This window comes from Argiope bruennichi, chromosome 3 (genome assembly GCF_947563725.1).
Source record: "Argiope bruennichi chromosome 3, qqArgBrue1.1, whole genome shotgun sequence".
NCBI lineage: Eukaryota > Metazoa > Arthropoda > Arachnida > Araneae > Araneidae > Argiope > Argiope bruennichi.
Window position 1 is genome coordinate 115,441,313 of NC_079153.1, and position 18,261 is coordinate 115,459,573.

Sequence of the window (18,261 nt, forward strand, 5' to 3'; positions counted from 1 at the left end):
CTAGTTATTTCATAGAATAACGATCTGCAGCCCGTTAAAGTGTAAAATAATCTATATCATATATCTCGCACGACAAATACATTTACCTTCCACCCCTACTGCATTTACGTTTTTGTTTGTTTGTTTTAGAAATAAAAAATGTTTTTGTTTTAGAAATAATGTTCTTTGTAATTCCAAGTGTCATTTTAGTAATCCTTGTTGTAACAAATGATTTTATGGTACGTTTCCATAAATACCATTTATACGCTGCATAAATGAGATAAATGGCTTCTTTTTCATTTTAATTGTCTATCATTAGTTTAATTTCATTTTAGATAAATTGTTTATTTTACACTTTAACTGTCTCTCATTAGTTAATTTATAGAATACCTAGTTATTTCATAGAGTAACTAGTTAAAGTGTCAGATTAATAACATATTACACACTTTAACGGACACGATCAGTTATTTCATGGAATAACTAGGTATTCTATGAAATAACTGCATTATATATACTTTAACGGTAACATATACATATCGGTGTACAGAAGTTTCAGCAAAGCGCTTTATTCAGCGTTTTTACATTTGTGTTTAATTCAATACTTCGCTAATTAAATAACATTATTATATTATAAATGTTGCTAGCCATGTGAACCATTTCATTCAGTTAGAAGATATAAAAGAAATGAAGAAATAAACATTAATCGTAAAGTTTAATAATGAAGAGTGAAAATAGGCTTAACCATCACTATGGATACTTGGTACGATTTATCTAAGTGAAATAGATGACTTCTAAATAACATTATTATATTATAAATGTTGCTAGCCTTGTGAACCATTTCATTCAGTTAGAAGATATAAAAGAAATGAAGGAAATAAACATTAATCGTAAAGTTTAATAATGAAGAGTGAGAATAGGCTTAACCATCACTATGGATACTTGGTACGATTTATCTAAGTGAAATAGATGACTTCTAAAACTATCAACTTCCGAAAAAGATTTTTGCATTATCTTAAAACTCAAAAAATTACCTCTTTAATGATATCGAATTCATTTCTGTACAGTTTTTCTTTTTTTCTTTACTTGTAATAAATTCTTCAAGTTTCTTTTGCAGTATTATGGTGCTTTTAATGTTATGAAAATGAAATTCATCCGTCAAAATATTCAATCTCGTGCTTCTGGCAATGATAAAACTAATATTTAAAAACACTGAATTTTTATCATTAATTCCGAAATAGGATTTTTGCTTCTACTTATATTTCATAATATATACACTTTTAATTTGTGCCCATGAAAATTTGTTGCAGAATGATTCAATTAGAGTCATATTTTTAAATCGCATAAAATAAAACTGAAATTTTTAAAAATGCATTTCTTATTAATCTTTTAATAGCTTAAAAAGTCAATAATATTGGCGATCAAGCTAGTCGCCAAAGACGGCTAGTTATTTAATATTTATCTTGAAAGTTGTTGCTAAATTTTAAAATAATATCATTCATGCATCCAGAGATTGACCTAAAACAAATCTACTTTAAACGCGTAATTTTTTCCATGCATTACAGAATTTGGAATGCGAAATCAGAATTATCTGACATAATCCTGAAACGCTTTTATCGAATTCTTACGAACATATCTGTACGAAATAAATTCTTACTTTAAATATGTAACTTTTTCCATGTATTACAGAATTTGGATTGTAAAATCTGAATTATTTGACATAATCCTGGAATATTAGAGATTTCATCATTGTTCAATAGCTATTATTTATTATTTATTTCAGGCTTCACAGAGTCGTTGATTAAAATGATAAAAAGAAAACCTTGAACCTGGATTAGTTTGTTAAATTCCCTTAGATTAAATCCCCCTTAGAATTAAATTCCCTTAGTAAAGCAGCACTAGGACTAATGTGTGATGGACCACGTAATTTTGAACCGCGGTCGGATGACGACGACGACACCTGAGCTGGCACCCTCATCACCACACCACATCAGCGGGAAGACGTTTGTCCCTGACAGAGTTAACGTGCAATAGATCCTCTTACACAACGGTTCTTCGGTGGATTCGGTTCTCGAACCTGAATCCCTCCGGCTCACAAGCCGAGACTTCACCACCAGGCCACCGCGACCCTGCATCGAACCTGGAACTTTTAATTGAAATGAAACATTTTATGCTATCTTTTCATTTATTTATTTATATAAATGCTAGGTAAAATTCGGCAAATATACGTTAATTCTATCTTTGGTGCAAAGAACGCTATATCAGATTTTTAAAAGAAAATCAAAAATAAAATAAAACAAAATGCAATAATAAATAAAGAAACTTTGTAATTCATCGCAATATATTTCATCGCAATTCTCGATAAGAAATTTTTGCCTAATGAATACCGGCAGTTTTGTCTGGGGTTTCTCTAATTATCTTTTGTCAACATTTAGATATGATAACGATATATCGGCTGTTATTTTAATGGGCATGAGGCGGAGAAATCGATGCTTTGAAAATAAAGTTTTTGTTTTCTTATTTTGTCCCAATTATTTTCTAGTTTTGTTAGGAAGTCTTCCTGTCAAGCCGTCTGTGTGTGCATGCACATTATAACTCAGCAACAGAACAGTTAGGTCGATGAAATTAGCAAATAGAGTTGTTTACCTATTATCGAATTTGCGATGGATTAATCACGTTTCTTCATTTAGAATATGGTATTGTTTCACTATAATCGTAGATGTGCTACTAATTTTAAACTGAATCTATTTTTTAAGTTGATTATCTGTCGGTATGTCTAGTCGTGCATATATGAGTGTGATAGCTGAAAACATACAATAAATCGCAAGCATGAATTTTCATATTTGACTTTTATTCCAAAATCGTGAATCAGTACTAAATTTGCTTGCATCTGAAAGAAATATCTTTCGTTTTCTTTGTCTTTTTTTTTTCTCCTAAAAGAAAGATTTTTCCTTTTAGGAATATCTTTTTGGTTTTTCAAGAAATACCATTTTCCCCTTTTCATTATAAGATGAATTAAAACATAAAATATACCACATAAAAGAAATAAACAAAACAAAATTTTGAAGTTTTCTGTTGGTTTTTAAATATTTTATTCAATGAAATTGTATAAATACATTTAAAAGTATTTAAGCATACAACAAACAAAATATAGTCAACATATTTTTAAATACCGAGTTCACTGAAATGACTTCACTTTGAGGAAATATATAAAGTTATGAATTTTGAATAATGTAAAATAATCGTAAGATGGTTACAGAATTCTGCATTTGAATAATAAAAGGTAATGTAAAGTATCATAATTCTGTACAAAGGTAATTGCAATATTCTACATTTGAATACTGAATGATAATCTAAAGTATCATAATTTTGTATAAAAGTAATTATAGACATATAATAACTAATTATATATTAAGTAATCTAAAAGTAATCATAGAATTCTGTATTTGAATGACGAATGGTAATCTAAAATATTATAATTATATGTAGAGTTAATTATATATATATATATATATATATATATATATATATATATATATATATATATATATATATATATATATATATATATATATATATATATATATATTATTATTATTATTATTTCTATTTTCTATTTCATATAAAGATAAATATAGAATTCTTTGTTGACTTGTTTGACTGTTCTGTAAAATTCATAAATTTTGTGAAATAATAAATGAAAATAAACAAAAATGTAAATAGCACATGAGTATCATCACATCGCTGTTATTGTTATAAATAAAGAAGCTTCAATCAAACAATTTACTGAAATAGACAACTTCATGCACATTGAAATTTTAAAACCTTTTTTTTTTTTTTCGATTAAATGAAATTGAAGATAGTTCCGTTTTAAAATAAGATTCGCATTTCTACAGTGATTGCTATTTTAATTAATGTATTTCTAAAAAACCATTTAATTTAAATAAACTTGTCTGAAACTACAAACCATAAAATTAAAGCAATAATTATCCTAGTTTGAATCCCTGCTTGAAGGTGATTCTTAAAGTTTTCAGGCTGGATTCATTATTTTCTTCATTTTTTTTAATTTCATTTCATTCTTTTTTTTCGCAATTTAAACTTAATATTTATTTTTAATTGGATTTAACTTACTTGAAGTTATTTTCTTATCCTTTGTTATTTTTATGAAACACTATACAACTTCTAATCGGACAGAAATTGTTTACAGTGGTTCTTTGTTGTATAATATTAACAAAAAAAATTCATGCCGTATACTTTTTTCCTGTAAATAAGCTATTGTTTCTTTTTAAGAGAAATTTGCTCTTAAAATTTCGAAAATTAAAAGACAGTTGAATGTTTTTACACAATTCTAAACATTTATAAAGGGGGGAAATCTTTTTTATAATTTTTTTTCCTATGTCACTTCAATAGCGACATTGTTCTCTCTGTATTCTGTTATATTTTCCAGTGGCGGATTTAGGTATTTTGGCGACACATTCTGTGACCCCGAAATTTTTTCGCATATTTTCTAATAAAGGTGTTGTTCTTCTCACACCTTCATAAAATTGTGAACCTTGGCAAAGGCCGTAAATATCAGGAATTCTCAGATTTTTATTTTCAAAATTCTGAAATTAAGAAAAATTGTGCTTCTTACTATAGTAAATAAACCAAATATGCTTTTAGGGCACCTTTTGTTAAAAAACTAAAATTTAATATTAACTATAATTTTAGCAACAAAATTACATACCAAACATTATTAATCTATGTCATCGTGTTTCTGCGTTATTGCATTTATACACAAATAAAAGTTCCGAGCAATAGACGGTTAACCCATTATCAGACTTGGTTCAAAATGTGATACAAATCTACAATTTAAATACTACAACTGTTTACCAAGTTTTATTTATCTAGCTATTTAAGTTTTATAATTACCATGTTCAACTCCTCTCAAACAAATAGGCATATTTCCTCTGAAAGGATTTCTTCCCAAATTGGATAGAAATTTATCGATTAGATGTCAAGAGACCATATCACATCCGTTCTAATTCCTGCGTCCGTTGAGTCATATCTGTTCAACTAACTTTTTGAGCTATTGTATTCACAGATATACATATAATGTAAACATATATGTTTTTGAGCTGTTTCGTGGCCGAAGAGAGAGAAGACACTTTGAATTTTTAAATTTTGCTTTTATTCCATCCCGGGAGGCATAATTTATGTAAAAGCAAGAAGCGACGAGGTACGTCAATCTGCAGCACGACACAAGACCGAAAAGAGCGTAAAGAGAGACAGAAATGTTTCTCAGTCATTATATACGTTGAGATTCTGATAGGGATTTCTCTACACGTGCCAATTTAGGTAAGGGAATTATAGGTATCTTTTAAAAGAATTTGTTTAGATCGACAGATTTTTATCCCCTCACTCGAAGCGTGAAAGCCGCTGATTTAAGCATTTTTACGGAGTTCCTGTAGCATTAATTAAATAAATAAAGGTGGAATTGGATGAGGAAATAAGAGAACATTTTAGAATGAAGTTAATATGGGCTAAATTAAGATAAAAATTAGGAAATTAATTAGGATTTAATTTAGATTTAGAGATATCATTACATAAATAATTCGAAAAAGTTTGTATTTGAATTCAAAGAGGTCTGGAAATGTAACGATTAGTCCAAAATTTTAATTTCAAAGTTGTTTTCGCTGTTAGACTCTGCAAACATATAAGTAAAAAATGAATCAACCTCTTTGTCTTCGTAGATTGCAAGTTTCAGAATTTTTTAAAATTCCTTCTGCGCGCGCTCTCTGAATCTTTACTAATTTGGATTTCAGTCGACGGAAAATAGTTCTTTTTCTCTCAAAATACATAATTATACAAATGTTTATTATTAGTTCAAACTTGGAAGGCACACCTGGTAAAATATTGATTTCTTTTTTATATCCTTGAACAATCAATCATATCTTCCTGTAAAAATCAATCCGGAACTGTTTATTCTTTTTTCCGATAATAAAACTTGCACATTGAACTTATCACTGCAATCGTTTCTTTGCACAAGTGTTCGTGATTCATGGTTTGTTTTCCTGCTGAGTAAGTGAGGCCCTTGGCGATGTAAACGGCGACTTCCGTTCCAATTTCTGGACGCCAAATAGTTTGCCCACTTAACGCCAGCAACCCTGTTCCGCTTCAAACGCGAAAACGACGCTGAAGCAAGAGGTGGTTTTGCGTGAGTTCCGTATTTCGCGCGCTGTTTTGTACGTGATTTGTGGTTAGTGTGATTTTATGTGAGTGATCTGTGGATTATAATTGACTCGGCGGACTTGAGTCTCAAGGATTAATATTTTCATTTTCGCACTGGATGATACATTAACTGGTATCCGTGTGGATTGCTTGTTTTTTTTTATAGGTAAGTAAATGGGTAAAAATATCTATATTCTTTGAATTTGAAAAAGAGATGGCATTCAAATTAACCGTCCATGATTTTATGACGAGTGTTTCGTGTAATTTGCTTAAATGTAATGTAATTTGTTTAAATTTGTTATTAAAAACTTTTCAATGGATTTAATAGTTAATTACTAAAAAGCAGCCACTTTTATAAGAAGACATTCATATTAATATCAATGAAATAAAATCGCAATTTTTTTTACATGTTTTATTAGCACGAAAAGTATATTTATGTTTATTGTTTACCCTGTTGATATTGAAACGCAATCTTTTATGGCATTTATTGTTAAGTTATAAAATTTATTCCTTAATTTTATTTAAAATTTGAGACAATCAGTACTATTTAAGAGAACTGCAAATCTGCCTTTAACATTAAGGTAAGACTTGCTAAAGTAAATAAGTGGTTTATGATTGAAGTTTATCATATGTTTATGTTTATCATAGAAGTATTTCAAAGTTATTGTTTTCACCGGAAATTAATTATAATAGTATATTACATCAGGTGACTATTATTTTCAAGATGATTTTATTAAAACTGCGTAGAAACTCATATAAATTTTTATAAGAAATATATGCTAGGTTAATATTATGCTTTCCGTGTATAAGTTATACGCGAATCAAGTGAACTTGATTTATTATTTAATTTTCCAAATGGAAACTTTATGAATAATTTATATATAATGTATAAAAATTAAATTTTAAAAGGATTATATTCTTCTTGGTTAAGAAATTCTGTTTGAAAATTTAAATTTTTCAATGTATTTTAAATAGTTGATAAAACATCTGCAGTCTTATTTAAAAATTGTTCGCTAGAAATTAAAAATCCAAAAAGGATGATTTTGAATTTAAATCTTTTTGAGATGGTAAAAACAAATTATTTAGTGAATTTCCGGTTGATAACGTGCTATTTACATGTGGTATATTGATAAATTTTGATTTTTATTCATTTGGTAGTTAAAAAGTCATTGTTCTTGCTTAATACGTTAACTATTTTAAATTTAAAAAAGAATGTTTTAATATTTTAATTCTGCATTAATTCATGTAAAATCGCATTTAGCATATAAAAGTTATGAACAATTTTGTCATTTTTTTTATTTATAATAAATTTTGAATGCAATGCTCTTTCTATCAAATTCGATGACTTACCTCATCACTTATCTATATCAGTACTAAATAATCATAACGATTTTCACTGATTGCCAAAAAATTTCACTAAAGGATGTTCACATTGAATATAACGCTGTGGAGTAGCAGTGTTTTTTTTTTTTTTTTTTTCTGTCAAGCAGTCGAGTACTTCAGAAATTGTAATTTTACATTCGATTGTTATCAAAATGGAATCAACGAAGGAAAAAGTTCAATGTATTCTTTGGTTCCATGAATTCAAATTGGCCGTTATTTTTCAATGTCAATTTTCGGATTACATAAAGAACAGTGTTTGCAACGCCAGTTGAAGATATTAATACGAGATCACAGATCCTGTGTCTAGAGTGATTGCAGTATTGGACAATTCCGGAAGACGATTGCAATGCTGCCTTAAGATTCTTTGAACTACGAAAGATATTCATATTGAGATTTGCTGATATAAACGGTTGTATTAAATAAAAAGTCATAAATGTTTTTTATAAATATCGAAACAAACATATACCAAATTATAATACATTTTTTTATAATATTTTTTTAATCGGTGGAAGATGTGTTTTTCCTGTATAAAAGATATGAATGCTAAATAGAATATATGAACGCTAAATTCTGTGGCGCTTGTTATTTTCTACTTATTTTAAACATATTTTAAAGATAAAATAATTTTCTAAGTAACATCGTGTTTATCGCATATTATTTTTATTCGGCTGTAGAATTATCTGTAAGTTACAGTTGATAGATAGTTATTTCAGAATTTAATTGTAAGTCAAAAGCAATAAACAAAAGCTAAAATATAAACTGTCTCGTAGCTTTGTAGATATGAATCAATGAACGTGATTACGGCTATCTTTACGCATTTCATATAAATGTATTAGTGAATTCTTGCCTTGAAGAGTGCGAATGAATTTTATGAGATAATTCTGCTTATCTCAAGGAAAAAATTAACGTGTTCGAAACATTTATCTTTTGCCTTTCGCGGATATCGGCAGACCTCAAATGACGAAAGGAACTTGTAAACATATTCGTTTACAAATGAGTAGTGCAATCGATTCCCCCCCCCCTCTTGATGAAATTGATTAGGAACGAAATGCTCATTAAAGGCGTTGATAACAGTTGCTATTTTAGTTTTCAATAAACATTTGAAATACTGCTATAAGATATGAATCTTCTTTTTTTTTCAAACCGTGTCGGAATTTTTGTGAAGAAAAAGAGAAGAATAAATAGATGAAGAATAGGCAACATTCTACAATTTCAAATACCTTATTTAATGGAATATATGGATTATTTTTGTTTTTATATATTTCTGTATTTGGCATGATTTGGGTGCTCTGGTGTCAATTGTTACTTTTTGGAATAATTTGATATTCAGAATTATGTGTTTATTAAAGATAAGAAGTGAAATAAGAAAATTATAAATAAATAAATATATATATCCCTGTTTTTCTAATTTACATTATTTATGTATAGTCTATGCACATGAATTTAATTGATTTTATACTCAAAATTGAAAAGATCAATTATATTTCAAAAAGTCTGTTATTAATCAAATGAAATGTAATAGTAAGAATAAATTGCTGTTCTAAGTCATATATTTAATAAATAAAATAATGTTTTTTCTTATATATATTTTAGAATCGTTAAAAAACAGAATATGAATGTGTTCTTGTACATTTCTATTTCACATAAATAAGCATTTCTTTTTTCTTTTCTTTTCTTTCCGATTATTTAATGATTTATTGTTGATATTGAATCGACTTCTAGAATAATTTATCATGTTTCAGAATGATTTAACTTTCGGAGATACGCTACAATCTTTAGATAAAACAGTTGAAAAACAAGTGAAACTATATTTTTGTTTATATTCTAAAACACTACATCCGGTTCGATATATTTTCTCTTATCATCTTGCGTTTTATCACTCGCTCATTGTTATCCTGTTTATCACGAATTAGAAAATGATTTAATTTTTAGAATTACTGTTCCACTTTGAAAATCAAGCAATATTCATGTTTATGTCATGTTTGTACGTGTTTGTTTTCCAAAAATTAAATTAGGGAAAATAACTAATTCTGTATAGATTGAATATCATGCGGTTTGACTTTTTTAAATGAGACTTTATTCATGAAATAATAATTCTAAATGCCATTTGAATTATTGTTTATACTTGTGATTGCAATAGAAAGATAACAAAATCCGTGGAACGAGGACTATAATTGCGAGAGATCAAACTGATAAGATTTACCATCATTGTAAAATATCGTTATCTAAAACTAAGAGCTTGTCTTGCAATTTTATCTTTCTTAACTCTCTGACTTGTCTCTTTATAATTTATCACTTTCTCCTTATCAGTCAGTTTATTGCGAATGCAAATATTTTTGCTGTATGAGAAGTGCGACATTTTTTTAAAAAGATAATTCGTAGAAAATCTTTTATTCTACTTTGAAACTTTAAAGGAGTAGAACTTCCATATATCTGAGCTCGTGTAAAGCTGCCACGTGCGATTAAAATTAAGAAATTTAATAAAATGTTTAGTTCTGAATCTACCTTGATAAGAGACAAAACATTTTTCAAACTATGTTTAAAAAGTTGAGTATTAATGTGTTTTTGTTTGTTTTTAATTTATTTCTTGATAGTATTGTTGCCTTCCTTAAAATCAATGTTTGATTATCATCGATCAATTGAAAATAAGACCAATGTAGTTGAAAATACCTTTGCCTATCACTTTTGGACTGTTAAACTCCACAATGAGCAAGAAAAGAGTTATTTCTAGGAAAATGTTTTCATTCTTTTTTTTGGGGGGGGGGGTATGTTTATTTTCGTGGGAATATTAAAATATTTTTTTAAAACTCAAAATAGCCTTATGCTTTTTTTTTTATTTCTCATAAAGAAAACATTTCCTTCTGCATTTTGTCATATAACTCATATTTCAATGAAATCAAAACTTGATTGACACATGCGTAAAAGCGAGGAGAGTGTTCGTGTCTGAAAACAGACAGTAGTAGGAAAGAGCCCACAGCAAGTTCGTAGTTTATTAGTCAGTTTTCTGGGAACTAGCTGCTCGGAATTACATTAAACTAGTTTTCATTTTCCCCTGCCAAGACTCAAAATTTTTGTATCAGAGTTCAGAATTAATAATGTATGTTTTGGGGAATATTGAAAACGGTAACCCTTTTCCATTTTAATGTTTTATCGAAGGCGGTGATGCATTAGTTGCCAATAAATATTTTTCATGTGGGTTCGCTTTTTGCCTACTCCAAAACGAAAATAATGTGGATGCCTATAGCAGAAATAATTGTCGCTTATAATTTTCGATTATTGTGCGGTAAATGTTGTAAAGATAACTGCAATAATAAAATATATCTCATATTATTTAATATGAAATATAATTTATTATTGCAGTTTTTATTATTCTTGCTGAATACGTGTTTAGAGCTGTGCTTAAAATCATAACATAAATTCACACAATATAAGATTTTATTGGTATGATGGATTTAGCGTTGTGTGGTTCTAGATAGTGCACATTATATGAGATCCATCTTTTAGTAAATTGGTCAGTTTAGTTTCATATTTCGACACATTTGAAATTAAATTATATACATTAAACATATAAATTATTTTTCTTTATTTTAGAACGTTTTTAAAAGTGTATATATTTATTTATTATGACTCATGATTACGTGGTCTTTCATTTTTATACAAAATATTATTGTAACAGACGATTCGTTACACGTAATGACACACAGAAGAACATGACCAATTAGATTTTATAAAGTATAATACTATCCTAATATTTTACCTTTTTTTAATATAAATTTATTGATTGAGAAGCGAAAAGAATAATATTATTTCAATCGACTAACTTGTTTGCCTCTCTTCAACAGCCCCTAGGCAGCTTCCTAGATGGAAATCGGTTACTTATTACTAAAAACTATTTTCATTGAAAGAACAAATTTATTCTTTAAAATAAAATTCCCCCTATGTAAAGAACAAATTCGATCGAAATAATGCCAAACAATGTCGTGCACCACACCCTGTATTTATTTCTGTTTGTTCGTAACTAATTCGTGAAATGTCAAACCGTGTTCACCATTCTATTGGTTTCATCTTACAATTGTAAAAGAAATGTTCCTTTCCTTCAAAACACTGAAGGTGAACCATAGGGATGATGGCTTCCTCAATTTATCAGACACAATAGTAACTGGTGTCTGTGTCCAAAAATCAGAGAAGGAAATTATTTTGAGACACAGTTGCCTCTATACTCTGTTTCACCCTAACTTGGCAGTATTGTAAAAGGCAGAAAATGTGACGCTCCGCGTTGGGAAAGAGTTCCCCATCAATTCCGACTTTAAAATACTTAAAATGCGCGGAAATTTATCAAATAATATCATAAATTACATAAATCCTTTTTTTTATCAGTATGTATTTAAAATTATTCTCAAGTTAGAAGTGCTTATCTGTTAAGTATTTTGTAAATAAAGCGAACGAATAAAACTAAGATTCCACTTTGGCTAGAACCGGTCTTCAAGGTCAAATATTTGGCGCGCTTTTCTTTTACGTCTCCGCCAACTCAGTTTCATTCAGTTCGCAACCGTTATCATCTTTCCTACTTTCTTATTCTCGCTTTTTTACCAGCTGATATTTTTGATACTGTTAATCACATTAGTAATTATTAGTTTTCATTGTTGAATATTTATTCGATTCGTCATTTTATTCACTTCTAAAATGTCTGAAAAAGAGAAAGTGTTATCACCGACTACGCTGTGCACACCTTCAAGACGAGTAAAACCAACAAAAAGTGCAGCATGCAGAAACATATTAAATGTTTATTCTCGACTCCGAGAAAACCCTCAAGATTCTATCAATGAAATCGTCGATAAGTTTCGCACCTTACAGGTGTTTCGCAATGAACAGTTTTCCTTTTGAAAAAAGAAATAAAGGCATCCAGTCCTTTAAGTATCCCTGGAAAGAAGCGACCTGGCTCAGTAGGTAAACATTCAGGTCTTGTAAAATATGATAATTTTACATTATCCTGTATTTGACGAAAAATCCATGCATTTTTTAGTAGAAATGAGATCCCAACATTAGATAAAGTTTTAAAAGATGTGAAGGATGATACAAATATCTTTTCGAAAAACATTAGCCGAACTACGCTTTACAGAATATTGAAAGATTTAGGGTTTTCTTTTGAGAAACGAAATGAAATAACATTAATGATTTATTAAAATAATGTATCAATAATATTGAAAAAATAATGAAAATAAGGAAACAATTAATTATCCGATAAAGTGATAATATAATAAAGTAAATAAATATTTACTATTTGGCGAAAAATTTGCGAGATAAAATTTCGTCAGCGATCTGCATTTCTAGTAACTTTGTACTTTAAAGTAACCCAGTTCCCCTGACAACGACTGCGATTCGGCTTGCCTAGAATATACACTACTGCCAAGTTAGCGTGAAACAGAGTATAGTGTTCTTGCTTCAATTGTTATAAATTTCAGCCTTTTCATTTTGTTGAAAATTGTAGAATATGGATAGGATTATTCTTTGTGGTAAATAAACCTTGGAAAACAAGGTCGGTTTATGTAGAAATACCGCAAAAATTTATTCAGTAGAATATGAAATTTTAAGATTTTTTTTTCATCCAGAATTATAGTTGAAAAATGTAAATTTAAAGTATGATTACTTTTTATTTACGCATTCCTTGTTCTGAAATGATTATAAAAATATATATATATGATTCGGATTTGTCTAAACTTTTTTTTTTTTAATTTTATGTTGTCTTTTAAAGTTTTTTCTCATCTTGATTGACTGTATGAATAACTTAATAATCTATCTCTTTTTGAACTTTTTATTTTGTCGCTATTAAGATATGATAAATTCATAATATATGCATTATGAAAGCCAAAAGAAAAAGAGATAGACCAAATTAGGTTGGACAAATTTTTATTCAAAATATGCTAGACAAAAATCATGGCATCAGGTTCCTTTATAAAAAGTGAAACTAAATAAAAAGATTGGTTATTAAAACATTATCCAATCGGGGAAAAAAACAAAGAAAAAAAAACTGCAATTCGCTAAGATCATATTATTATTATTATTTCTTTAACTTTCAAATTTTAAGCTTCTCTTGCTTAATGAAAGCTAATAAAAAGAATATTTTTTCTATATTTTTTGTTGTTCTTTAGAGCATTCTTAAGTTACCAATAGTAATATCTATGAATATTGTAAATATTTTCATTTTATTTCATGAGTAATCAACTTGTTAATTTCAGCTTATTTACAAGTAAACATAATTCGGAAAATATAATAAATAATTATATTTAACTTAATCTCTTTGTATTCGTTATTAATTAATTATCCGGGTTTTTTTTTCTTTCAAATATATACATACGATCGATTATTATTATTGTATAAATTGGGTTTTTGAGTATTTTTACAATTTAATTGGAATCGTTAGTAAAAAAAAAGTATAAACTCTTTATTAAAAAAAAAAAAAAAAAAACGATTTTTTTAAGCATGAATAATTACTTTAGGTATTTCTTTTTTTTAAACTATACACTTTTTTAAAATTCGAATTCTTCCAGTTTATAAGCTCTTTTTAATAAATGCTATTTTATAATTTCTCACTTTCAATTCAAAAATCTTTTGTTGATTTCAATATAATTTAAAGCAAAATTATATTATTTTCTAATCTAACAAAAGAGCATTTTTCACGGACATTCGAAACAAGTATCAGTATGACCATATCCCCCCCCCCCCTCCTCACTATGTGTGTATATCAGTATTTGAGTATAAGAATTTTATCAAGCATTTTCTTTTAAAGTCAGTTCAGCACAGGTTCTAAAACCGGGTCTTGCGAGTAATTAAAAGACCCCCTGCTGCTGGCGACCTTTTCTCTAGCAAGAACTGTACCGGTCTGGCGACGTGTCCGAAGGGGATTCTCTCAAAAGTAAATAAAAACGCAATAAACGTGACAGACGAAGCACTTTCAATCGTGTTTGAACAACACAAGTACCTTATCTGTTTGAGAAAGGAAAGTTACGACTTGCAAGACTTATCTACGATGACCTGTACCTGAAGATATGCTTAGGACATAGGAAGCATTTATAGCTGTTTTGTGAAAGGCAAAGTTTTCGACGCGATTTCTAGAAAATAGATATTTTTAGTATTTGTCCTAAAGCAAATAGATAAGCACGTATGTGTGAACGATTGATACTCTGGAAATTCAAGGTAGCAAGCAAAGTCACTCGATTTAGTGAAGTCATTTTTATAGCATTCGGTTCGAAGTTAACTACGTTCAAACGATTGTTACTTTACTAACGATACTGTAAGTAGACATTTTTACATCCAATACTCCTATTTGGTTTTATATTCTTTAAAACTCGAATTTATTCGTATTATTATATTATGAAATGCACAAATTTTGATTAAGCTGTTGTAAAGTTATAATATTAAATGAAAGGTGTATGCATTGAATTTTTTCATCTTTTATATTTAAAAATAATTTTATTAGTGTTTTAATGTTTAGTAGTTAATATTTCACTGTTTACTTTCACTCATAGTACTTTCCCCCATTTGGTGATATTCTGCTATTTAACATTAAATTGTTTGATATTCTTGAAGTAATGCCACGTGGCAGAATTAATTATGAAATGTAATTGTTCTTATTATCTCGCCGTGTTAAGATTGAAAGCAAACTAAGTAATTGTTGCATTTACAAAATGCTCACTTAATGCTCCAGATTCAAAATAACGAACTAATTGTAAATATTACTTATTGCCGATGGTTTATAAATTCTAAGGGATTTTATTTTTGCAAACATTTAAAACAACTTTCAATTCTAATAAAATGTGCAAGTGATTTAAATTTTGAAAGAAGCTTGTTAAATTTGAGTAAATAAATATGAGTAAATCATTGCATTTTTCTTCATCATTAAAATATTTTGTTTGATTTGATACTTTTTTTTTTTTTTGAAAATTGCAATTATTGTCTTTTTTTTTTTAGCATTATAAGAATGACAGTTATAGTAATTTTAAAATGAAAAAAAAAAAAAATGCCGTCTCATTCTATTTCTATCATTATTCTTATTCATTTCCATCACCAGTTTTAACAATCAAATTGTTAGAAAGTCCATGAAGAAAATTCTAACATAAGATTGTACTCTAAGAATGAATTATTTGTTTGTATTCTTATGTTAAAGTTTGTATAGTCGAAGAAAAGTTACGATTATACACGTTGATAAGAATATAAATATTGCCAAACGGAATTATTTATTCTGGAATATTAAAAATAGAAATATTTTATTACGAATCTATAAGTGTTGCCATAGGAATGAGATTCTATGTTTATTTTTTTAAAAAAGATATAATTTGAATTTTATCCTTCTTTGATAATCAGCCTGATTTTTATTTGAAGTGATTTTTATTTTATTTTATTTTAGGCCTGATTTCGTATTGATTGTGTAAATGCATTATGACCCCAACTTTTGTCTACTTTATAGTAACGATTTCTTTAATAAAGTTTGCTTATCTTTGGCTATACATTTCGTTTACAGTTGCTCAGTTTCTTGAAGGTCCATCAGCCATATAATTATTTGTATTTTTCAAATCGCCGATCGACGTATATTTGATGTACTCAAAATTTATGATTTTATCCTTAGTGGAATGTTATTTATTACCAGTAAACCTAAGAATTGTTTTTGCGGATCGTTACACTTTGCATTTACAGTTATTATTGATCTTATTTCCAAAATTTCCACGTCTTTTTTTTTTTTTTTCATTTTTTATTTGTAAGATTACTCAGTTCCTTCCTGATAACTTCGTTCATTCTATTTAATTCATGACTCTTGGTACTTCATTATAATAGTTTGATGAAACTGAAATATTGTTTGCAAACATAGTAGGGCCTTTATACCGGTAAGGTTATTAACAGTAATACCGAGAACTTACGATTTTTATTGATAGCATTACGACCAATAATCCCAAGAATTCCACGTGCAGATTTTTATTCGTTTATTTATTTATTTTGTATCTGCGGTTACAGCTGACCTTATTGATTAAATTTCCGTGGATTTGCCTTTTTATCTCTTGTAAACTTATTTAATTACTTTTCGATTTTATACTTTATTCTGTTTATTTTATGACACCTGGTATGAAATATTGTTTGCAAGTGTAGTAAGACCTAAATACTAGTAATGTTAGCATATAACCCTTAAAATGTATGGTTATATTTTTAATATTAAGTTTATTGACAAATTTATTTACAGTAAATCAGAGAATTGTACATGCAAATTGTTATTTGTTGTATTTTTTTTAATCTTATTTCTATACTTTTATTTCTTTGTTTCTTCTGAAATTACTCAGTTCCTACCTGATTCCGTCATTTATTCAATTTAACTTATAGCTCTTAATATGAAACTGTATATTATACAGTTGGTTTAATATACATCTTGGTATAAATGTATTTGTTTTAATGAAATCCTGTTTAAAAGCACTTAGTAATAAATATAGTAATGTAGGCTTTAATTACTACTCATTGAAATTTCTATTCTCACTGCTTTCTTTAACATAATTCATAATAAATTTTTTAGTTCCTTGCATTTGCATATCTGGTAAGCTATCATTTTGTTTCATTTTAACTCCTTTATCACTCTTTTTATAAACTCTGTTGGTAATAAATAGCAAGAAAATGCTTGTTACAACTAGTTCTAATGGGAACCGTATTAATCAGTGTGTGCAAGTTTATGAGTTCGCAGTTCCTTCTTATGCAACAATTTTATAACTTGGATAATGCTAGATCAGTATTTATCAAATGTTTAAACCGTTATTTTAAAGTAGGATAAGAAGCAAATATGATAAGTTATCATGTTATTTATTCTACCATCCTCATTATTCGTTTTGTAAAATCTGTAATTCATAAATGGTAAGAATACACTTGTTACAACTAGATCAAATAGGACCACGCTTATCAACGTGTAGAAGGTTATGAACTCGTATTTCTTCACATTTAATAATTTTGCCACTTTGAAGTACCAGATCAATTGTTATTTTTAAGTTTGATAATTAGGGTATTCAAATGTTAGAATATTAATAAGAATAAAAATGGAAAGCTCGTTACTAATCTATGTAGAGTCGATTTTTCTTCGATATGCTGTTACTTATCGATAAGATCAATTTCAGTATCTCAGAGACTATTTTTCTACGCATGATGAAATCCGCAAGTCTCACCACTGTGGCTATCTTCGCTAGAGATCTTACTTATAAAATTGTCTCCTATTCTATGAAGAATCGCCCTTGCGTTTCTTGTTACTCATTTTATCGACAGGGTGTTACTCATTTACCCAGTCATTCTTTTTGGCCATGTCACAAGGCCAGGAATGGCAAGAAACTCTGAACACGTGCCTTTGTACGTCACTATCCTTGGTCAGTAACTTTTCCTTTTCGTCAAGGAAACGTGCGACAAGCTCCAATAATTCAACAAGCATCTTCTTTAAAAGGTCTTGCTTGATTAACCACCTTCTCTGCGATTCTTCCGTCCTTTCGGGAGGCAACAGCTTTTCATTTTCTTTTTTTCCATGTCTCGCAGCTTCTCATTACTTGTTTAATCTGCCTGCAGGGTCTTTGGGAATTTCTTGTGAAGATCTCGGTTAATTTCGGTACAGACGATTGCTGAATGTTGCTCATCCATCATTGAAAGGATGATCAGGACTTAAACTGGCTGTTTTCTGAC

The 18,261-nt window shown here is 28.4% G+C and overlaps 1 protein-coding gene across 2 annotated transcripts in view; it reads left to right on the forward strand.

Moving 5' to 3' along the window:
• Window positions 1–6,148: 6,148 nt before the first annotated feature.
• Window positions 6,149–18,261, forward strand: part of LOC129963393 (uncharacterized) — a 45,860-nt gene continuing 33,747 nt past the window's right edge. Inside the window, exon 1 of one of the 2 annotated variants that reach the window (XM_056077734.1) lies at window positions 6,149–6,352. The gene's annotated coding sequence lies outside the window, so the exon portion shown is untranslated. Of the gene's footprint in view, window positions 6,353–14,765; window positions 14,861–18,261 lie in introns of those variants that run through there. The other variant, XM_056077735.1, reaches the window with a different exon arrangement.